The sequence below is a fragment of the Meriones unguiculatus genome, chromosome 18 (genome assembly GCF_030254825.1).
Source record: "Meriones unguiculatus strain TT.TT164.6M chromosome 18, Bangor_MerUng_6.1, whole genome shotgun sequence".
Classification (NCBI taxonomy): Eukaryota; Metazoa; Chordata; class Mammalia; order Rodentia; family Muridae; genus Meriones; species Meriones unguiculatus.
Window position 1 is genome coordinate 67994034 of NC_083365.1, and position 10178 is coordinate 68004211.

At 43.1% G+C, this 10178-nt stretch overlaps 1 long non-coding RNA gene across 1 annotated transcript in view; it reads left to right on the forward strand.

The window, feature by feature from the left end:
• Positions 1–9488, forward strand: part of LOC132649013 (uncharacterized) — a 33650-nt gene extending 24162 nt beyond the window's left edge. Inside the window, exons 2-3 of the long non-coding RNA XR_009587401.1 lie at positions 7378–7543; positions 8883–9488. This is a non-coding gene — a long non-coding RNA (uncharacterized LOC132649013). The remainder of the gene's footprint in view (positions 1–7377; positions 7544–8882) is intronic.
• Positions 9489–10178: the final 690 nt, after the last annotated feature.

Below are 10178 nucleotides of genomic sequence, written 5' to 3' on the forward strand. Positions count from 1 at the left end.
TCTCTGCTTGACCTTCTCCCCTGGATACATAGTGGGGTTATGCACTGGCCACTGGCCCCAAATGTTTCTGTGTGTGAATCCTGGGTAGTTGAACTCAGATCCTTCTCCTTTTGAGGCAAGTCCTTTACCAACTGAGCCATCTCTCCAGCACAGGAATGAAGGTTTCATATGCCATCCTCCTTCCTATCAACTCTCTGTTTCTTGACTGTAGACACAGTGTGATCAGCCCCCGCTGCCCCCGCTTCACCCACTGTCCCCAGTGCCCCCGCTGCCCCCAGTGCCCCTCCTGCCCCCGCTGCCCCCGCTGCCCCCAGTGCCCCTCCTGCCCCCAGTGCCCCTCTGCCCCCGCTTCACCCGCTGTCCCCAGTGCCCCCGCTGCCCCTTCTGCACCCGCTTCTCCCTCTGTGACCCCCCCACTGCTCCTGCTGCTCTTGTTCCTATGCCTTCTCTAATGGAAGATTAGATCTCTTCTTACACTTTAACCAAAATTAAACCCCCTCCTCTGAGTTGCTTCTGGTTGGTGTTTGGCTACAGCAATGAGAAGAACAAGTAATACACACTTCTTGAGATTTAACCCTTTCCGCATTAGATTATGTTATTGAAGATATTACCTCCGTGGCTCATCTCACACCTGACATTTTTTTAATGTTTATTTATTTTATGGTAGGGGGATATAGAGGTACCATACTGTGTGTGTGAGGGTCCAAAGGCAACTTGCCAGAGTCAATTCTGTCCTTCTGCCATCTAGGTCCCAACAATCAAGCTCAGGTCATCAGGTCTGGCAGCCAGCATCTTTACTGGATGAAGCATTTCATCAGCCCTTCATCTTCCTGCATTGTTGTCACCAACTAGAAGCCAGCACACTCACAGCTGAGGATCTAGACACTTACATTCTCTTTTACCCCAGATGCGAATTTACAAATTTAAAAGCTGGATAAGAAGGATCTATCAGCAATCATCCTCTTTGGACTCTGCCAGACACTGTCATTTTTCAGTCTCTGTAAGACAGGAGTGTTGTGAGTTTCAGCAGAATGAGCTGAGACGACATTGAATCTTGGGAACTATATAAGCACGCTGGGCTAGTAAATGCTCCAGGGCAAGGTATGATGCCCATGGCATGATAGGGTGGTATGTTCCTCACTTAGTGTCACTGTTATAAAACCCCATGACCAAAGTGACTTACAGAAGAAGGTGCTTGTTTTGGCTTACAGTCTCAGGGAGATTCCACAACAGAGGCAGAGGCAGTGAGTAGACAGAGCAGGAGGCTGTTTCTTGCATCCATCTACATGCAAGAAACAGTAGAGTACACACACACACACACACACACACACACTATACACTTGTATACACAGTTATTTGTAGTTTTAATGATATCCTTAATGTTCATAATCTCTGTTGAGCAACTTTTCCTGAGGAGATATAAAGAAGTGTGTATTCAGCCCTGATAGGGAACTAATAGACCAAAGAAACAATTCCATAAGAACCCAGCATGATGAACCAATGAGCTCACTGAGTGAGGAGGTGCTCACAGGAGCATGGATACCTCACAGCAGTAGCATCTCTGGCACCCCCCTCCCCATCTACCACTTACTTTCCATATACTCTAACACTTCTACTCAAGACCGGGTGGAGCTAGAAGGCCGGGGGTGGGGTGGGTAGGATCTCAGGTGAAAGCTCACCCATGGTCTGTGAGGAAATGCTGCTGGTGTTATCACATGGCTATGCCCTAGCTCTCATTGCACTGTCTTTCCTATTTCGCTTTTTAGATGGAAGGCAGTGCCAGGTGTCCCACAGTTCTCACAGCAATCTCTTTTCTATGATGACTATACTCCTGTCACACTCAGGAGAAATAACTATATCACAACAATCTCCAAAGCTTTCTTCTTCATACTACAAAACATGAAACTATATTACAGATTTGATGCCAAACATAGTCTAAATATCCCTAAGGAATAGAGCACTAAATCAAAAAACAAGGAAGGAAATGATCCCATGTAAACAGCTGCCAGGAACATGTCTATGTCTGTTCTGTTGAGAACACCAGCAGATTCACCTCAAATTAAAAACATACACACACTCTGGCCAGGGACGCATATCAGCCATCATCAGAGGAGCTTTCTTCTGAACCAGAGGGGAACATACACAAAGACCGCAGCCAGGCAATACTCGGTCAGAGACCTTGGAACGCTGAGCCCTAAACCGGATTGAATCCCTCCCCTCAGTGTTCAGGGCACCCCTCAGAAGAGGAGGTAGAAAGTGTGTAAGAGCCAGAGCAGATGAAGAACACCAAGAGAACAAGGCCCCCTAAATCACTGGGATCGGTACATACAAACTCACAGAGACTGGGGCGGCAGGCACAGGGACTGCACAGATCTACACCAGGTGGGGTTCTGGATCTGAAAGCAGTAGATACATGCCCCCATGCCTAGAAGCAATCTCCAACTGATAACTACCTGGAAATGAAATTTTAGTTTCCCCAAGGTAGTCTCCCTGAAAAGAACAAACCACTCTTAAGGGTTGGCTGCATTCCCAGCAGTGGATGGACAGCAGGAAACGAAGTCTGTGGAGGCTTTGGAGGTTCCTTGTCTCATAATGTCATGTGAAGGGTTTTTCTTTTCTCAATCTTTTTTAAATTTACTGTTATTTTATTTATATTTTTTTCTTCTCTCTTTTTAGCCTAAAGGTTCTTTACATATATACTGTGGCTTCCACCTTAGTGTTTTTATGAGATTCCTAAATGAGTGGATGTTTGCATCTATCTCTCTCCTTCTTGTGCCTTTTCTTCCTTCTGGCTGTTTGTTTTACCCCATTCTGATGTGCTAGTTCTCGTTTTATCGTATCTCACTTTGTTTTCTTATTGTTCCTTATAAGCCTGTTTGTTTTTAATGAGAGACATAAAGGGGGTAGATCCAGATGGGAGGGGAGAGGGAGGAACCAGGACAAGAGGAAGGAGGAAGAAACTACAATCAGAGTATATTATGCAAGGAACAATTATTTATTTATTTATTTATTTATTATTTTGGTTTTTTAAGACCTGGTTTGTCTCTGCAACCTTGGTAGTCCTAGACTCATTTTGTAGACCAGACTGGCCTCAAATTCACAGAGATCTGCCCGTCTCTGCCTCCCCAAGTGCTGAGGTTATACTCGTGGGCATGCACCACCATGCCTAGCTAAAAACCTATTTTCAATAAAAGGAAAAAACACATATAAGAGAAAAAATTACATAAAACATTAGGCAATATATAGTGAAAAGCAAACATTAACTTTTAGATTTGTGTGAGTGTGCATGTGCACACATGGGCACATACATGCAAGGTGCCCACAAAGGCCAAAAGAAGGGGTCAGATCCACTGGAGCTGGAGTTTCAGGTTCCTCATCTGAGGGTAGCACTGAACTCTAGTCCCCCACAATAGCAGCAAGCATTCTTTTTACTTTTTTATTTTTTACAATTTATTTACTCTGTAGTACAGCTTGTAGCCCCCTCCCAATCCTGCCCTCTCTCCCTCATCTCCACCCATGCCCCTCCTGTAGTCCACTGATAGGGGAGGTCCTTCTCCCCTTCCATCTGACCTTAGCTTATCAGGTCTCATCAGGACTGGCTTCATTGTCCTCCTCTGTGGCCTGGTAAGGCTGCTCCCCCTTCAGGGGGAGGTGATCAAAGAGCCAGCCACTGAGTTCATGTCAGAGACAGCCCCTGTTCCCCTTACTAGGGAACCCATTTGGATACTGAGCTACCATGGACTACATCTGTGCAGGGGTTCTAGGTTATCTCCATGAATGGTCCTTGGTTGAAGTATCAGTCTCATAAAAGACCCCTGTGCTCAGATTTTTTGGTTCTGTTGCTCTCCTTGTGGAGCTCCTGTCCCCTCCAGGTCTTTCTATCTCTCTCTTCTTTCATAAGATTACTTGCACTCTGCCCATGGTTTAGCTATAAGTCTCAGCATCTGCTTTAATACCCTGCAGGATAGAGTCTTTCAGAGGCCCTCTGTGGTAGGCTCCTGTCCTGTTTTCTCCATCTTCCAAGTTCTATCCCATTTGCCTTTTGGAATAAGGATTGAGCATCTTACCCAGGGTCCTCCTTCTTGCTTAGCTTCTTTAGGTGAGAAGATTTTAGTATGAGTATCCTTTATTATATATCTAATATCCACTTAGAAGTGAGTATATACCATGTGTGTCTTTCTGCTTCTACCTCACCTAGGATGATCTTTTCTAGTTACCACCATTTGCCTGCAAATTTCATGATTTCCTTGTTTTTAATTGCTGACTAGTATTCCACTGTGTAAATATACCACAATTTCTGTATCCATTCCTCAACTGAGGGACATCTGGGTTGTTTCCAGATTCTGGCTATTATGAATAAAGCTGCTATGAACTTTTTTGAACAAATATCTACATGTGGAAGAATGCAAATAGATCCATACCTTACCCCCCTGCACAAAACTAAAGATCAAAGATCAAAGACCTCAACGTAAAACCAGATACACTAAAGCTGTTAGAAGAAAAAGTACAGAAGAACCTTGAACTCACTGGCACAAGAGACAACTTCCTGAACAGAATACCAACAACACAGGCTCTAAAATCAACAATCAATAAATGGGAGCTCAGATGAATGTCAAATGTTCAATGTCCTTAGTCATCAGGGAAATGCAAATCAAAACAACCCTGAGATTTCACCTTACACCCATCAGAATGGCTACTATAAAAAACTCACATGATAGCACATGCTGAAGAGAATGTGAAGAAAGGGGAACCCCCCTCCATTTCTGGTGGGAATGTAAATGCACAACCACTTTGGAAATCAATCTGGAGCTTCCTCAGACAATTAGGAACAGTGCTACCTCAAGATCCAGCTATACCACTCCTAGACATATATCTAAAATATGTTCAAGTAAGCAGCAGGCATTCTTAACCACTATTCTATCTCTTCAGTCCTGAAATCATTTATTTTAAAATGGCATATGCAGAGAACCTGGCCTCGCAACCGCCTGTCTCCTTAGCTGACATTGGTTCCTTTTGAGCTAGTTATCACAAATAAGGAAGGCGGAGAAGAACTGCAGGTCTTCCTCCTAAGCTGCAGCTGGTGGACAGGTGAGGGTCTGTGTGTGGAAAGATCAGAGGAATGCTGGTTAATACTTAAAACCACTTGCATTTTGAAAACTAAAGCAAGAATACTTCAAATTTTCCTTGTACAGAGCAAGTTCAAACAGCCTGACCAGTTTAGTGGTTTCAAAATTAAAGGTAAGGTAGAAAGGAAAAGAGGGAGAGAGAGAGAGAGACAGAGAGAGGAAAGAAAGGGAAGGAAGAAGAGAGGAAGAGTTGGGAGGGGAAGAGGGAACAGCAGGTTGGGGTATAACTCAGTGGGTAAGCATCTAGCAAGTATGCAGAAGGCTCTCTTAGATATGAGGTGCAGTCAAATAACCTTGTAAAAACAATTAAGGCCTTTGTCTAGTGTCTGAAGTTTGTTTTATTTTAAAGTTTATATTTATAACCAAGAGGTTTACAAAATTGATTAGACAGCAACCTATAGAATGGGAAAAAATGTCCACCAACTGCATATCTGACAGAAGACTGGTATCCATGATATATAAAGAATTGAAGAAACTAGACACCAACAAACTAAATAATCCAATCAAAAAGCTCTAAACAGAATTCTCAACAGAGGAACCTCAAATGGCTGAGAAACACTTAAAGAAATGTTCAACATCCTTAGCCATCAGGGAAATGCAAATCAAAACATTTTGAGAATCCATCTTATACCCATCAGAATGGCAAAGATCAAAAACTCAAGTGACAGCCCACGCTGGCAAAGATGTGGAGCAAGGGCAACCCTCCTCCACTGCTGGTGGGAACGCAGACTTGTACAGCCACTCTGGAAAGCAATATGACAGTTTCTCAGAAAATTGGGAGTATGCTCAAAAGATGCTCCACCATACCACAAGGACACTTTCTCAACTTGGTTTATAGAAGCTTTATTCAAAATAGCCAGAAACTAGAAACAACCTAGATGTCCGTCAACCAAAAATGGATTTTTTTTATGTGATAGATTTACATAATGGACTGTTGAAAAAATGACATCATGAAATTTGCAGATGGAACTAGAAAAAAAATTATCCTGAGTGAGGTAACCCAGACCCCCAAAATCAAACATGGTTCGTACTTGTGTATAAGTGAATATTAGCTGTAAAGTAAAGGATAGTCACGCTACAATTCACAGATCCAGAGAGGCTTAGTAACAAGGAGGAGGGCTTACCATGTGAAAGAGCCAGACATGGTGGCACACTCTTGTAGTCCCAACACTGGAGGAGTGGAAACAGGAGGGTCCCTGGGGCTCACTGGCCAGCTAGTCTAGCCAACTTCATGAGCTCATGGTGTAGTTGAAGGCCCGTCTTAGTTAGGGCTTCTATTGCTTTGATAAAACAGCATGATCAAAAGCAACTCTGGGAGAAAAGGGTTTATTTGCCTTATGTGTTTCAGGCTATCGTCAAGAGGAAGCCAAGGAAGAAACTCAGAGCAGGAACCTGAAACAGAGAAGCCATGGAAGAATGTTGCTTACTGGCTTGTTCCCATGGCTTGCTAAGCCCACTTTTTATACAACCCAGGGCCACCTGCTTAGGCATGGCACCATCTACAGTAGATTGGGCCCTCCCGTGTCAATCATTAATCTCTATAATGCACCCACGGACTTGTTTACAAGCCAGTTTGATGGAGGCATTTTCCCCAGTTGACTTTTCCACTTCCTAGATGACTATAGCTTGTGTCAAGTTGAAAAGAAAAACCTAACCAGCACAGACCCTGTCTCAAAATAACATGGTCAAGTTGGGACGATGACTCCACAGTTAAGGGTGTTTTTATAGCGGATCCATGTTTGATTGCCAGAACTCATAATTGTGCCCATAATTACCTGTAACTCCAGCTCCAGGGGACCTGATGCCCTATTCTGGCCTCCAAGGGCACTCACACACCGTAGCATACATAGCCACAGAGAGAAGTATACAATTAACAGTAAGATAAATCTTTAAAAATAATAAGGAAGGCAAATGAGGGAAACACCCCTTCACATTTTCCTCTGGCCTCCACGTGCACATATGCACGCATGCACACCAGCATTTGTATATACACAGGCATGTGTGTACACATATACAAAGAACGAAAGGGAAACAGGAGGAGGCACTAGCAGAATCTCTTAGACACCGGGTTCTGTTTAATTAGATTGTCATGTCTGACTTGTTCAAGTCACATTTCACTGACTTTCCTAGAGAATCCTCCAGATAGTTCAGCAGAATTCACTGTAGCTTCACTCCTCGACATAGCAAGGGAGGCTGGCCTGAATTGGGATGCTTATGTTCCTGTTCATTGTGCATTTGTTTTCCCCCTCAGCTCAGTCCTGCCTGCCAAGAACCACTTCGGATGACAATCATCTCTATGCTCTCCATCAAACAGAGGCTCTGGGTGCCTATGGCAGGAGACAGAAGAGCCAGAAGTGTGACATTAACAATAAAATGTGACTAACGATAACAAGACAAAAGAAAAAAACTATGCCTAGGTACCTGCTCCCTGACTTTTGGGTTTTAAGTTGCTTAGAATTGTGTTTGTTTGTTTGTTTGAGATTTAGTTGGTTGTTTTGGTTTTTTCCCCTCCTAGCTCAGAATTTTTCCAGATCCTCTACTATTATTCCACATATAAAGAAAGAGATAGCGTGCATAGACATCAGCTACAATGAATAAAAAGGCTCAGTCTACACTTGCTTATACCCTCACAAGCCCTTTGGGTTTTGTTGCTGTTTGCTTCTTTGTTTTAAAACAGAGTCTGAGTAGCCCATGCTGGGCTCAAATTCCCTTTGCAGCCCAGGATGGCCTTGAACTCCCAATCCTCTTGACTCTTCCTCCTGAGGGCTAAAATTACATTTAAGGGCAATCATTTCAAACTTGAGTCCTTTGAGTTTTTTTTTAAAGAAAAAAAATTCAGTGTGTGTGCATGTACACGTGTGTGTGGCTTTGGGGAGCCAGACGAGGATGTTAGGTCTCCTGGACCTGGAGTTACATTTGGTTGTGAGCCACATGACACAGGTTTTTCGAACCAAACTCTGGTCCACTGCATAAGCAGCATCTGCTTTTATCAATGAACCATCTCTCCAGCCTTCCTCCACTTTGAGATTTTACACCTTTCTCCTGTGTGTGTGTGTGTGTGTGTGTGTGTGTGTGTGTGTTCCCATCCAAGCACATGCACTCGTGTGTATCTTTCCTGTTAACTTGAAACCAGAACTAGTAACTGTTAGCAATATTTCCTTTCACATTTGTTTCCATAAGTCATTGTCCAAAATAAATACCACAAGATGCTCATAAATGCTTCAATGGAAAACATAGAAGAAATTTCTGTTACACAAGCTAAAAAATATTTCTCTGGAACAATCCTTCCTGTGCCCTTTAACTTGCCAGTCTCTGGTCAATCTCTAAAGGAAAGCATAATTTGCACCACAGAACGCTGATGTTAAACACCATCTAGACAGATTAGTATTCTGACATTTAAGCAAGGCTAGGCTCCTGATTTGAGGACTTGGCTTAATCTGTGAACTGCCTTGCTCTTGGCTGCAGAGTTGGCTCATTGAATAAAGTGCTTGCTGTGCAAACATAAAGACCTGAAATGGCTCTTCAGAACCTCGTGAAAAAGCCAAGAGTGACAACACACACTTGTAGCCCCAGCGCTGGAGAGGCAGAGGCAGGTGGATCCCTGGGGCCTGGGGTCAGCCAGTCCAGAGTCTTAGATCCTTTGCCACATCTAGAGCAAAGGAGATTGTGAATAACCTAGCTAATTAATTGATTTCTCTTTTATTACTCATTTTAAAAGATTTGTTTTTAATTATATATGTTTGTGTCTCTGCGTAGATATTTGCCTGTGAGCGAAGGTTCTTGAAGAGGCCAGAAGAGGGTGTCAGATGACCTGGAGCTTGATCTATGGGCCATTGTCAATAGGTGCTGGGAACGGAGAGAAGATCTTCTGCAAGAGCTGCTGAACCATCTCTCCAAACCATTATTATCATTATTATTATTATTATTATTATTATCATTATCATTATTTCCATTGTTTGAGACAAGGTTTCTCTGTGTCTCTCTGGCTGTCCTGGAACTTGCTTTATACATCAGGATGACCTCAAACTCAGAGATCCACCTGCCTCAGCCTACCAAGTGCTGGGATTACCCATTTTTTATAAGATGTTCCTAGTACTATTAAAAAATAAAATATCTCCAGGTGGTGATAGCAAATTCCTTTAGTCTCAGACTTGGAAGGCAGAGACAGATGGATCTCTGAGTTTAAGGCCAGCCTTTTCTACAGAAGCAAGTTCAAGGACAGTCAAGTTTGCACAGAGAAACTCTGTCTTGAAAAAAAAAAAGGAAAGAAAGAAAAGAAAAAAAAGACGGCATGTCTTTTCTGTCTGACATCAAATGAGGGGCAGTGACCTTCCCACAGCTCTCCTGCAACTGGCTCCTAATACCACCACCTCTACTGGGCTCTTCCCTTTGCTTCTGAATTAATGTGACACTTGCCTTGAGGATAGATGGGATGTGATCTTCCCTTGGCCTGGTCCTGCTTGGTGGCCCAAGCAGAAAGATTCTGACCATTTTTCCCCATTGTGAAACTGCAGATGCAGCTATGTGCAACTCTGTAGAAAGTAGCCTTTTCTGAGGCTCAAGCATTTTCTGTTGCTGCCGTTTCCATGGTGTCTACTGGCTGCGAGATGATAGGGCTTATTCATAGAATTTACACTCTGGTGGTTTGATAAATACATAACATGTTGGAAGGGAGTTTCATGGAAAAGTAAACGTTATTCATCAGGGCTTTAGTTTTTCTTCCATCTGCTTTCAGCTGAGCAATATTGAAAAGTTGTTTGTTTTATTTTTGTTCTTATTTTCCATTTATTGGGCCTGCTTTCTAGATCCTTTCCCTAATCAAATCCAAACAAGAACAGCAACTCTAAGTGTGGCAGGGGGATGTGTATATCTTTTTCTTTACATTATCTTTTGTTCCCATATTGAGAGCTATGGAAGGCAAGACTCAGCAAGGTTCTGTTTTATAGCATGTTTCACACTTATCGGTAATTTTTTCCCTCTGACCTTCTGCCTCAGACAATTAATTTTCTTGAGCTGTTCACACACTGGAAGAACATTGAGTGGGGGAGTGGA